General features: G+C 51.8%; 1 protein-coding gene across 1 annotated transcript in view; it reads left to right on the forward strand.

The window, feature by feature from the left end:
* Positions 1-1,486: 1,486 nt before the first annotated feature.
* LOC104857865 (insulin receptor) overlaps positions 1,487-13,853 on the forward strand; it is a 69,853-nt gene continuing 57,486 nt past the window's right edge. Inside the window, exon 1 of the mRNA XM_033763538.1 lies at positions 1,487-1,505. The gene's annotated coding sequence lies outside the window, so the exon portion shown is untranslated. The remainder of the gene's footprint in view (positions 1,506-13,853) is intronic.

A 13,853-nucleotide genomic window follows, 5' to 3' on the forward strand; every position in this document is an offset into this window, starting at 1 on the left:
TCACAGTTATATCACTGTCGCCGAGGCCCGATTGGGTGCCAGGCCATCTGGGAGGCCCCAGGGAGACCCAGGTTCCCGGGCCCCCCATCTCCGTGGTCTGTGAGTCGGCAGGGGGAGACGTCCCAGAACCTGTGCCTCCCAGCAGACGGTGCTGAGGCTGCTGGCCCTGGACTGGGGTTGCTCGGACTACCCCGTGGAGGGGCAGCTAGGTTGCTTCCATTCTGGGGGCTGTGGGTAGTGCCGGAGTGTGACACCTGCAAAGGGCACTGTTGCGTGCTTGGGCCAGCAGAACCTGTATTGCTGACGGTCCCTGGCCCGGCACAGTGGCTCTGTAACTTAGCTCAGCTCTGCGCAGCATGGATCGTTTTCTCTGGGGCCCCGGGCTGGCTTCTACTCTGTCTCCTGCCCTCCTTGCCGTCTGTCTACCTGCTGTCTGCTCTTCCACTCGACCATGCCAGGAGAGCCGAAACCCAGAGGTTTGAGTCACCCGCTCACTGCCTTACAGCTGCTGAGGGGCAAAGCTCGCCTTGCCACCCAGGCTCGCCGACCTCGAGTTTGTGAAGTTTGTTCTGTTGCTTTTGTCTTTTCGCTCTGCCTGCTGCCACATTGCTGCCTGTTTATTCTATTGATAAATGACTTCCTTACTCTGTTGTCGCCTCCTCCTGCGCCCGTGATGTCTAGCACACTCGGATGCCTGGGACATTTGTTGAAGGGCTACAAGGGTGATTTCCTCATGGCTGACTTGCTGGTTCCGGAACCCGAGTTAGAATCCAGGTGCCCGGAGGCTGCTGCTTGCTCCTTAGCCCCCGCCCCCATTTTTGAGGCATTGTCTCACTATGTAACCCAGGCTGGCCTCCAACTCGAAGGGACCCTCCTGCCTCAGCCTCTTGAGTGCTGGGCTTACAGGACCAAGGGCTTGCAGCACCCTGCCCAGGTTACAGAATCTTTAAGGGTTTCTGATTCCCCAGTTTCCATCCACGCATCCACGTCACACAGGGGCATCAGAGCAGGGGCGAGAAGTCGATCCGGTGGGTTTCTAAAACTGGTGTGGGGAGAGACCTGACACTTGTACGCCAGCCTTGTTGAGGCAGGACCCCTGAGTTTAGGAGGAAGCTGTTCTAAGACTGGAAATAACGCAGAAAGGGACATATGGGCCCCAGCATAGGTCAGCGGGGCGCGTTTGAAGAACCCTGAGACAGAGGAGCAGCGGCGTTGGGGATACGGAGGACAGAAAGGTGTAGGGACTCGCCAGATTTCCAGAATCTTCTAGATTCTTCTTTCCCTGCCTTTCTTGTTCTACCTCCCCCTGCTCTTCTCACGGTGGAGGGCAAAATAAGGGAAGAGGAAACACTTTTCAAGACTTTACCAAGCTTCTCTCCTCCTGGAAAATTCTGATTCCTAGGAATCGAGGACTAGCGCTGTCCAGTAAGACCAAGGGAAATGCATCTCAACTCTGTCCAGTGTGACAGCCGCATCTGCCTCTTCAGCCCTCGAAATTGTGGCCGGTGAGAATGAATTTTTCAGTTTTGTCGAATGCTAACTGCCGTAAACGTCAACACACGCTTTCCCACCACCTTAATTCATTTAGGTAGAAAGAAGTCAGTACACAGTTGGGCACGGTAGTACACACTTGTCATCCTAGCAGTCTGGGAGCTTGAGCCAGGAGGGTCACAGGTTTATACCCATCCTGGGCAAATTAGCAAATTAAGAGACCCTGTCTCAAAATAGAAAAAAAATTTAAAAGACTGGAAATGTAGGTCAGTGCAAGGTCTCTGGGCTCAATACCCAGCGCAGTAACAGCGCAGTAAACCAAATCAAACCAAACAAACAATAAAAGTGGACTCTGCAATTAGAAAACTCTAGACTGTGTTTAGACTAATTTGAATATATGGACCTCCCTTTTCCTTATAACCCAACTTTTCTTCCCTTCCTCCTCCTCTTTTGTTTTTTTTTTTTTCTCATTGAGTTTATTGGTACATTTTAGGGATACAGTACAGTTACAGTCATGATTGGGATCTTGTACCTTTACATGACAGGTCTTGGTTCTCATTTTTTCCCCTTGTCCCTGCCCTCCCTTTACCCCCTCCTCCCCTTCCCCTTTACAAACACATTTCCATTTTTTCATTTTCTCCCATTTTTTTCTTTTTCCTTCCTCCTCTTTCTCTCTGTCTCTCTGCTCCACCCCTCTTCCCAGTGATTGAACCCAGGACCTTAGCATTGACGTACATCTCCAGTCCTTTTAAAATTTTTACAAGACAGGGTCTCATGAGGCTGTTAAGTTGCCGAGGCTGGACTCTGAGCCTGTGATCCTCCTGCCTCAGCCTCCCAGAATGCTGGGATACAGGTGTGCTCCACTATGCCTGGCCTTACGCATATTTTAGCAAGAATGAAGAAAGTAAAACCACAGTACAGCAGTCCATGAATACGGTTGATACATTTATTTGCTGGCTGGGCTGGACTTAACGATAGGGCCACGGTCCCATTGGTACCATTTGTTTCTCACAAAAATGTGCATGGAAACCTGTCATCCCAGCTACTCGGAAGGCTGAGGCAGGGGGATTGCAAGTTCAAAACCAGCCTGGTCAATTTAGGGAGAGCTTGTGTTTAAAAGGTCTGGGGATGTTGCTCAGTGGTAGAGCACTTGCCTAGCATGTGTGAGGCCTTGGGTACGATACTCAATACTTAAAAAACAAAACAAAACAAAAAACTACAGCTATGTCTACATAGACATGTACATGTGGGGGGAGGAGCAGCACCTCCTCCAGGGTTATTTTTACAATTCAGCAGGGGGATGTGTGCTTCGGAGCATGGGCCAAGCTCTTGCCACAGTAGGCTCTGAGGATCCTGCAACCCGCTCCCCTCCTCTGCCCGCCTGAGAGAGGCCGTGACCCAGGTGCCTCTTACCAGGAACTGGACTTGTCCTGGCTTGTGGGCAGAAGCCAGCAGAGGTTTCTCTCTCTTTCTCTCTCTCTGTGTGTCTCTCTCTCTCTCTCTCTCTGGCACCTTTTCTAACCTCCTGGGGAATTTCTCGGTCCTGGCAGTAAATTGCTCTATTGTCTTTGACTAATAGGGACAAGTTGGCTTTAATGGGTTGAGAGCTAGATTGACAGGAGATAAAAAGAGAAAAAGTAAAACCAAACAGGAGATTGAAGAAGGAAAAAAAAAAAAAAAAACGCAAAAAACTGGAGCTTGAAGAAAGCCAAGCGGTTTGTCATGGTCTTGTGTTGTTATGGCCGTTTAACGTCTCTTTGTAGTAACCTTGACTTCAAGCGTGTAATTTGATGGTTTCAAGGTACAGCCAGACTTGTACAACCATCACCACGGTTAATTTTAGAGCTTTTTCGTGATTCCCCCAAAGAATCTCCACACCCCTCAGGGCTGATTTCCCCATCCCCTCCCCCAGCTCCTGGCAACCTCGCTTCTGTTTTTTGTTTGTTGGTTGGTTGGTTGGTTTTTTTTGTCTGTGTAGATTTGCCTATTCTGGGCATCTGGAATCATGTACTCTGTGGCCTTCCGTGCCTGGCCCTTTCACCGAGTATGATGCCTTTCAGGGCCTGTCCGTGTTCTAGCAGGTACCATGGGGGGCCGTCTTTGACATACATCCATCCTCGGGACTCAATACCCAATACCTGTGGTTTAAAGGAGGATTATTTTGGCTCAAGGGTTTAGTCCATGGTCTGCTGACTCCCAGGCGGAAATGAAACAAGATGGCAGAAACAAGATGGCGGAAGGGCCTGGGCGCAGGGAGAGGCTCACGTCACGGCAGCCAGGAAGCAGAGAGAGAAGGGAGGGGTGGGGGCAGAGACACACCCTGCTGGGTCACAGTCCCAGTGGCCCACTTCCACCAGGTCCCATCTCCCAGCAGCTCCTTCAGCCGAGAACACAGGCGTGGATGAATCCGCAGGTGACTGTAGTGCCGCCATGATCCAGTCACCTTCCAGACCCGCAAGAATTTTGGGGGACACTTTAGGTTGAAGCCAATACAGCTGACTTCCAGTTTGGGCTTTTCTGAAGAGCTCTGTTACAGACATTTGCATGCAGATTCTTTTCACTTTTCCTGGGTGTATACCCTAGGAGTGGAATTGCTGGATTTTCTGACGGCTCTTCATTTAATATCTTGAGGAAGTGCTAGGTTTTCCCCAAGTGGCTGCACCTTTAATACCCCCGCCAGGAATCTCTGAGGGGCTCGGTGCTGCGTCTTTGGAAGGTAGCTGTGCTAACCACTGTGCCCTCCACGTCCCCGGCTTGTTCTGACTCGGGTTCCTCCAAAGCCCAGGACAGGTGGACAGGTGGACAGGTGTTCTTTGTAGTGTGCATGCCTGTGTCATAAAAAAACAGACTGTGAGCTGGGGATTTAGCTCAGTGGTGCCGCCGCCTGCCTTGCAAGTGCAAGGTCCTGAGTTCGATCCCCAGTACCGAAAACAAAAACAAAAACAGACTGTGAAGTTCAAGTTTGAGAAGCCAGAGATATGGCCTGTGGAATATAGGACTCACATTTAAATGTGAATCTCATATAGAAAACTAAATTCTATATGTGTGTGTGTGTGTGTGTGTGTGTGTGTGTGTGTGTGTTCACAGTACTGGAGATTGAACCCAGAGTCTTCACAGTGAGCTACGTCCCTAGCCCTTTTTATGCTATTTCATTTATTCTTGAGAGAAGATCTCACTGTGTAGTTCAGGCTATTACTGAATTCAGTACGTAGCCCCATCCTGGCCTCAAACTGAGGATGATCCTCCTGCTTCACCCTCCTGAGTGCTGGGCTGATAATCATTCACCACAACACCCGGCAGTTTTTGAGATAATCTCACTAAGACGCTGAATTGCCCAGGCTGGGCTTGAAATTGTGATCCTCCTGCCTCAGCCTCTGTCAGAGTCCTGGGATTACAGGCAAGCACCACCATGCCTGGCTGTACAAAGAATAACTTTTAAGGTTCAGTATATCCCAAACATTGCATGGGATATACTTATTTTAAAATATTTATTATTTTATTTTATTTTATTTTATTTTTTGTCTTTTTGAGACTGTGTTTCAGTATGCAGTTCAGGCTGGACTCAAACTCACATTGTAGGCGCAGCTGGCTATGAGCTTGCAGCGATCCTTCTGCCTCAGCCTCCCAAGTGCTGGGATTATAGGCATGCTGCACCACGCCCGGTGAAAATTTTATTTTTTAAAAAACCTGAAATTCGAATGAATTGCTAACTCTGGCCACCCTGCCTGTCCCTGCTGGTCTGTCTCAGACCAGTACTCAGAGCTTATGTTTTCTCACCTGCAGCGGGGAGGGAGGGACGGAGCTCCTTGGGCAGTGTCGCTGCTGCTGTGTGGGCACTGTGGGTGTGACTGGGGCTGGAAGCGGTGTCCCTGTCCCCTGAACCTGCCTTCCAGGCTGGGGTTGGCTTCTGTGGGGCCCTGGTGGGTTCGGGCCAGGAATAGCAAATGTCAGAGAAGGTGGCCGTTTCCAGGGGCCTGGGACAGGGCCTTTCTCTCCTCCTTCCTCTAGAGCAAGTGTGTGGCTTAATCTGTTCTGCGGGGACCGTGAGCAAGGGACACGGTGGCTTTCTTCTACCCAAGAGATTGGTTGCTTTTGCAGTTTCTTTCTAATCTGTGCTTCTTTTTGTGGGTGGTTGTCAGGGTGGATGGTTTGCCTCAAAGATACTGGATGAAGGCCTAGTGTCTCGGAATAAAACAAGCAGGGGTTGTGTACCGAGCCTTATAGTCTGGGTACTGAGTGTGTGTGTGTGTGTGTGTGTGTGTGTGTTGGCAGGGAGACTCTGCCAAGTGTTAACTCACACTTAAGGGGTGCAAGGCAAAGAGAAAGACCCAGATAGGAAGGAATGGTCCTCAGGGCAGGCTGCCCTTTAGGAGGAGGAATTTAAGCTGGATGGGGATTGACGGGTGGCACTTAGGGAACTAAGGGACAAAGGGCTTTGCCAGGCGGAAGATAGAGCAGCTCAGAGAGGACCGTGCACATGCGGGGAAATCAACAGCAACGGCACGGCCAGTACGGACAGAGCCTCAGCACAGGTCAGCTGTGGGCCGAGCTCATTTCTTTTCCCTCACAGGACACGTGACAGAGGGGACGCAGAGTCTTGGAGTTGGGCGAGAGCCATCGGCAGGTTGTTCAGTGGGGCTCAGGGCAGGGGTGGGATCCTGAGGGCTGTGAGAGTGAAGTACAGGGTCATGGGGAGCCATAGCGGGTGTCGGAGCCTGGGAGTCTCCTCCTTTATGAGGAGGAACCTGTAGGATGTTTGTGCAGCGGGCACCGAGATCAGACTCCCTGGGAAAGCTCTTGCCCCACCCAGGTGAGAGGTAATGAGGCCTTGATCTTGAGCCAGGAAGGCAGGCTGGAAAAGTCGAGTCAGCCAGTAACAACACGAACGCTTCCAGCCTTCCCAGCCCCGTGGCGGATGCGGGCGCCTCTGTCCCCGCTGCCCATTTCCTGAAGGTCTTCCTCGTGGATGCGCCGGGCACACGGTGGCCTTTTCCCCCTTCCGCACCTGCTGTGTTGCTCAACACTGCTTAATCCTATTGTCCCCGCTGTGTCAGAGCAGAGCGGTGATTGTGAGGCTTTCACGGAGCCTGCCAGAGGAGTCACCTGCCTTGGCCTTTGGAAAGCAGAAACTTAGGCCTGGGTGCTCTGGGGAAAGCCTCTCACCGGGGCCTCTGCAGGCTTCGGGACTCAGCGCCCAGAGCTCACACCCACGAGGCTGGCACCGTCCCTGTTTCTCCTTTGTTTCTAAATTTGTCTTTCAGTGATTACAATGGGCGTGGAGTTGTTGCACGTACCCCTGCCGGACAGTGTGAAAACTTCATATATGTTGACAACACGTGTGATCCCGTCGCCTTGGACATGTGTGATTTCTCGGTGGCGAGAGCGTCAGAAATATCTCTCGTAGCTGCCCTGGAGGGTTGGGATGTGATTGAAAGATTAGGGACCGTTGAAGTCACAGAATTATTACAGTAGAACACACGCTGCCGTGAGTCCTTCTTGAAATCCTCTCCCTCGCTTGAAACATACTGGTCCCATCATTCTTGGCCCTTTCTGAAGCGGCTCTGAAGTCCTCTTTCGTGAGTGTCAAACACTTCAGAAACATCTAAGCGTGCACGGAGTAATGCGGTCGTTTCTCACACCACACAATGCTGCTTGCTGTCCACACAGGCCGGGGCGGTGGAACTGGTTCCTTCTACCTGCCTGTAACTCTGTCCCGCGGCCAGCTTCTCTCTCCTCCTCCTCCTCTGCCTCTGATAGCCACCGCTCTGCTTGGTTTCTCTGCAAACAGCCTGTTTTTAGCCTCCGCATCCGCCTTCCTGCGCCTTAACGTACTGTGCTCCGTGATCCGCCGTGTTGCTGCGGGGCAGAATCCCACCCCTCGTGGGCCCGAATCCGTCTCCCCTACCAATGTCCGCGTCTAATTTCCTTTATCCATCGATCCACCGAGGGAGCCTCGGTCTGATGTCTGTGGCCAAGAAGGCAGTAAAGTAGCCAGGCAGGTGAGAAGAAGAGGGTTAGGGTTAGGGTGAGCAGATGCTGTCGGGACCTTCCTGAAGGACTGAAAATAGAACCACCTTACTATCCCGGTAGTCCTGGTGCTGGGCCCAAAATCAGGTCGGGGAGGAAGTGTCTGACTCCGCGTGGCCCAGAGCGGGGACCACCCGGCTGGGGCGTGTCTGCTCACCTCTCTTCGCTCTCCTCCTGTTTTTACTTCTAGTGTGCCCGGGCCTGGACATCCGCAACAACCTCCCCAGGCTGCACAGTCTGGAGAACTGTTCCATCATCGAGGGGCACCTGCAGATACTCTTGATGTTCAAGACGAAGCCGGAGGACTTCCGAGACCTCAGTTTCCCCAAACTCGTCACGATCACCGACTACTTGCTGCTCTTTCGGGTCTACGGGCTCGAGAGCCTGAGGGACCTGTTCCCCAACCTCACGGTCATCCGCGGCTCCCGCCTCTTCTTCAGCTACGCGCTGGTCATCTTTGAGATGGTTCACCTGAAGGAGCTGGGGCTGTACAGCCTCGTGAACATCACGCGCGGCTCCGTGCGCATCGAGAAGAGCAAGGAGCTCTGCTACTTGGCCACCATCGACTGGTCCCGCGTCCTGGATTCCGTGGAGGACAATTACATCGTGCTGAACAAAGATGACAACGAGGAATGTGGGGACATCTGCCCGGGAACCGCGAAGGGCAAGACCAGCTGTCCCGCAACGGTCCTCAACGGGCAGTTCATCGAGCGCTGCTGGACGCACAGACACTGTCAGAAAGGTACGTGGGCACCCGGCTTCTCCTCGCCCTTCCGAATGGAGGCTGCGAGGCCGGGGCCCGGGACATTCGCGCATGACAGGCGGCCAACGCTCTGCAGAGCCTCGGATGGCGAGTGCTCTTGGCTGGAGCGCAGTGGCCCCTCGTCCGGGAGGAAGCGGTCCCTGACCTCATTGGCACTGGGGGCCAGGTTCGTGCAGGACAGTTTCTCCACGAGTCGGGTGGTGGGATGGTTGCGAGATGATTCTGTGGGACCGGTGGCCCTGGATCCCTTGAATACGCAGAGGACAGGGTTGGTTCTCCTACGGGGAGCAGCGGGGAGCATCTAGCAATCTGGATAAAGCTGCCTTGGTCCCCCAGAGCTCCCGTCCCACTGTGTGGGGGGGTCCTTACAGACCAGGGGCTGGGGACCCTGGAGGCACCACCTCGGACGGTCAGTTTCACAATCTCTGAGGCCACAAACGACACTGAACCCAATATGATGTGTACATACCATGGTGAAGCTTCATTGATAAAGTAGGCACAAGGAGAGATTGGCAGCAATGACCACTGAGCCACTTCGAGTTGTGTATGGTAACAAAGCGTCCCGTAAGATCCCTGCAGAAACACAGTGACACCGTGACTCTCAATCTGATACCCTCGATGGCTACTAAGTGACTGCGGGGTGGGAATGCTGGACAAAGGCAGCATTCCTGTCCCGGGGGGCCACAGCACGGTGACTCGAATTTGCGCCATGCCACGGTGCACCGTAAAATCTTGTTTATTTCTGGCATTTTCCCAGTAAGCATATTCAGACCACAGTTGACTGTGGGTGAGTGAAATCATGGGAAGGGGAACCTTGGATAGGGAGAGGCTTGTGTAGTGAACTCCGCTGTTGCAGTGGGCAAGCAGCCATGGGCAGGTGTAAGCACAGGATGGGGTCTCCATAAAACTTTATTTACACAGACAAGTCCCGGGTCAGGTCTTACCCCAGGGCCCATCACTAGTTATCTTCTGTGCCAAACAACGAATGCCCCTATGTTCCTCTTGTCTGAGGAAGGAGAGTGGCAGAGCATGGATTTATTTTGTGTCTGAACATAAAAGTCAAATTGGCCATGATAGACATTTGGCAAAAGAACTGTGTAGAAAGCAAAACATCTGTCTTAGGCCAGAGGGAACCTTGATGATTGTGGTTTTCTGGGCACACTTCCTTCCAGTGAGTACTGCTGTGTGTGAGATCTGTTGTGTGTTAATGTCTTTAAGCTTCTCTGGGATTGCGTTTGGATCATTTCCAGTTTCCATCAAGACATTCTGGGGTTCAAACTTTATCTAGCATTTATTTCTTCAGGCCTGTTTTCCAGAAATGAAGTTTCTGGGTCAGAGGCTCTGGCTCCCGATTGCCACATGGCTTTCCGGAAACGTCGTACCCACACCGCTCCTCGTAGTGGTGGACCGGAGGAGGAACATCTGGGGCAGCCTCGAGTGCTGTTCGCAGATTCTTTCAGAATTTACTCGGGGCTGGGAGGAGCCCGGGTGTTGAGGTGGTTTCTATTTGCACTGCTTTGGTTGCTGTCCGGTGTTGTACCTTAAAAAAAAAAAAATGTGTTTGTTTATCACCTGGGTTTTCTTCTCTTGCTCACATCCTCTGTCCATGTTATCTTTTAGTGCCTCAGTGGTTTTCCAGATTTTTGGGAGTCCTCGTTTGCAGCACGTGGTATTCATGTTTCCGCGTGGAGCTGGTGCTGTCCACCTTCATTCCTTTCTCACCTCCTCCTCTCCCCTCCGCCCGCTCCATCTCTGCATCCCCTTCCCCTCTGAGACAGCTCCATCTCCTGCTTGCTCTTACTGATCTTCCGTTTCACTCTTTATGATTGTGGGTTGTTTTTTTTTTAGTTTATTGGTACATTTTAGATACACAGTGCAGTTGCATTCATCATTGTGATCTTGTACCTTTACAGGACAGGTCTTGGTTCTCATTTTTTCCCCTTATCCCTGCCCTCCCTTCATGGGATTGTGGGTTTTGCTAGTTGTATCTGTCCGCAGTTTTCCTGTGTGACGTTTGCCTGCTGACACGAGGTCCTGTTCAGTGGCCCTAAGGCTCTGGGATGCTCAGGACTGGGGTTCCGCCTTTCCTTTCCGTACTCGGTGTCAGACATCAACCCAGTTTTGTTGCTGTCTTTCTTCACACCCAGGGCATTACTGTTCTGAGCATCAGCTTGATAATGTTTTCCTGTCCAGGGAGGTTGTTGCGCGCACATATTCATTGCTTGTTTATTGCTTTATTGGCCTCTTTCACACATTGTAAAATTCCCTGGGAAGAAACTAGTGAATGGGAGGAGGAAGAGGTCGGAGAAAGTGAGTGGGTGACTTCAGGGTTGTGTCACAAAAGATAGGAGAGGGGAGGAGAAAGGAGGGTCTTTTCACCTGCGGTCAGATCAATGGCGAAGAAGCAGAAGGAGAAGAAGCTGGACACAGAAAGGAGGGTGAAGACCACAGTTTTGTAGAACAGGACATTTGTGAGCTGGGAGGGAGTGGTGATCTTACCGGAGAGTGGAATGTGGGAGACGGGATGGCTTTCGCTAATGGAGAGGGGAGGGTATGACACTGTACATGGGGTCTGCTGTATGATGAGGGCGTGCAGTCATCCTCCCGTCAGCGAACAGAGAGGTCACTTACCTTGCCCAAGGCCACACAGCTAATAAAACCAGAGCTGGGCTTTGTACCAACTCTATGCAAGACGCAAAAATCCTAATGTTTTTAATGGTGGTGGTGAGGCTGTCCACTCTGCTTTAGAAATAGTGGAGCTGCTTCTAGCAGAGTCACCAGGGTAAAGAATGAACAATCTTAGCCTTCCATGGCGATGTGTATAATAGGCCCCAGATAGTCAGGAGGCTGAGGCAGGAGGATCACTTGGGCCCAGGAATAGATCAGCCTGAGCAACACAGTGAGGCCTGTCTCAGAAAACAAACAAACAAAACAACACAGAAAAAACAAAATAAAAAGATAAGAAAAAAATAATGAAGGAGTTCTTTCGCCAGCACTGATTTCTCCAAATTTAAGTTGACGTTTGAAATGCTTGCTGTGTCGAGGTAGAATTTGCGCCATTCCTGTGTGGATTTATTTCTGTATCCGCTTCAGTCAAATTACCCAGACTGGAATTATTTGTAGTTTAGTCTCTTGCTCTCTGATGTTCCAAGGAGTTTTTTAATGGAAATTTAAAAATCTTTTATTTTTGAGAGCCGGGCTGATTTTTCCATTTCTCACTGGGCCGTAGGGACTGCTGTGACAGGGACCCCTGTGGGGGCCTGGATCCTGTCTGCCACCCACCTCTCCTGTGCGGGGGTCCCCTGTGTGTCATCTGGTGCCCGTTCATGGACTCAAGAAATGATTGCCTTTTGAGCAATTGTCCCTGTGTGTTGAGTTCAGCTCAGCCCTGCCCTTGTTCTGCTTTTTTTGTTTTTGCTTTTTCATTTTTTGAGGCAGGGTCTTCTATGTAGCTCAGGCTGGCCTTGAACTCATGGCGACCCTCCTGCCTCAGCCTCCCAGGTGCTTCCAGGCCCACACCACCATGCAAAGCTTTTTGCCCTTATGCTGCTTTAAACTCAGCATCTTTATTACATAATGTACATAATATGCTCTCCTGACTGAATTTTGACCCTGTGGAACATGAGCTCCCCAGCCCCTGGTTTGCACTGTTCTATTTCCTGTCTTTGTGCATCTGACAACTGTAGGGATCTCTTGGCAGTGTGTCCTTTGTGTCTGGCTTTTTTACTGACCATCACATCCTCAAGTTCACCTGTACTGTAGTGTGTGTCCTGACTTCTTTCCTTTTCATCGCTAAATACTATTCCCTTCAACCTTTGAATGCTTGGGTTACTTCCATGTTTTAACAACTATGGATCTTGCTGCTATGAACATGGCTGTAGCTTTTAAAATGCTTATGTTGACCTTGTTGCCCTGGCTTTGAGAGGATTGTTTAATGTCTGCTGGAGTTTTAAAACATAAAACCGACCAAAATGAGCCTTTAGAAGGTAGTCCCATCTTAGAGGAATAGAAGCAGACGCATGAAAAGTGTGTCAGCTATTCTTCCCCCACCCCGAGTCTTCTCAAATATCTTGTTAGGTATCTTGGCCTTCATCCTCTCTTGTCAGCTTCCTGAGGCATCCGGGATGGGTCCTCATTTGTGGTCTGAGGGTGTGGAAGGGACTGACCCTGGTCCCTGAGGCTGCCAAGATGGTGGCCCATGCAGACACCGAGAATGGGACCAAAGAGTCACCGGGGAGGGGCAGTTGCCAGAGGCAGGACTCGGGAGATGCCGCCCTTTTCTGGCTTCAGGTCGTAGAACAGTCCCGAGGCTGGAGTCTCCTTAGGGCCCAAAGGTCAGCCTCGCTACAGCCATTTTCTGATGGTTGTGGAAGTGCTCAGAATCGGCTTTCCTGTTCCGGCACTGACTTCCGGTTCAGGCACTGACTTCTGGCTCTGTCTCTGTGCGTCCGAGTTGCAGTTTCCCTCCCTGGAAAGTGGGGCTCCTCGTGGGGCGCATTCTGTGGGTTCGCCCTTCCTGGGGGCCCCGCCGCTGGCCGAATCTGGCCCTGTTTCTGACTCTGGCCTCCGACGGTCTCCCACCCACCTCCTGGGGCGTGACGACCCCCGAGGGAGGGCATCCCGACCCCCAGGGGGCGCAGCTCGGACTGGGCTGGAATCTCCAGCGCTGGGCATTTTGAGGAAGTGGAAGCCAGGGCCTGGCTGACCAGCTGCTCTGGCCAAACCCGCTGGCGTTTGCTCTCGGGGAGGACACCTCAGCTGCTCCCTGCCGGTCAAAGAGATGGGTGAGGCCAGGGGCCGGCGAGTGCCAGGGGAACTAACTGATGAGCAAGGACGCGGGCAGACACGGGCAGCCGAGCCGGGGGACCCTCCGCCCTGCCTCTGCAATCCTGTCTTCGCCTTAGGGTCCCTGAAAGTTGAGTTGCTCCGTTTGCAGATCATCATCAGGTGTCAGACATTTAGGTGTATGGTGTTGAGGGTTAGATTTGAGGCAGAATGTTTAGCTTCCTGTTTTGTTGTTGTTTGAGACATGATCTTGCTGTGTAGTCCAGGCTGGCCTTGAACTCACAGCAATCCTCCTGTCTCAGCCTTCTGAGTGCTGGGATGACAGGCGTGTGCCACCAGGCCTGGTTTAGCTTCCTATTAAAACCACCTCCTCTTCTTTTTTTGTTTTTCCTCCTCTTCCTTCCTCCCTCTCCCTTCCTCCCGCTTCTTGTTGTACTTCTGTGCTCATTCTGAAAGGTGGTGAAATGCACGGGAGAGAGGAGGGGGGAGGGGGGGAGGGAGAGAATTAACCAAGGAGGAAGCTGTTCTTATTCATCATGAGTTAGCTGCCTCCTGCGAGACTGAGCTCTCCTGGAGACAGGGACAGGGATGTTGGTGCTTCCTGTGGAGTTCCTAGCTCCGTCATGATGCCTGACTGATAGTCAAGAAGATAGCTGATCATCAGATAGCTGATGCTGGCTGAGCACATGCTATGTAAGCACTCGTCAAGTGCTGCTCATGGTCGCCACCCCTCAGCCTGTGGGAGTGTGTTATCCCCATTTCACAGAGGAGGAAACCTGGCCTGGGA

This window comes from Fukomys damarensis, unplaced genomic scaffold (assembly GCF_012274545.1).
Source record: "Fukomys damarensis isolate Sample0158 unplaced genomic scaffold, DMR_v1.0_HiC HiC_scaffold_15, whole genome shotgun sequence".
Classification (NCBI taxonomy): domain Eukaryota; kingdom Metazoa; phylum Chordata; class Mammalia; order Rodentia; family Bathyergidae; genus Fukomys; species Fukomys damarensis.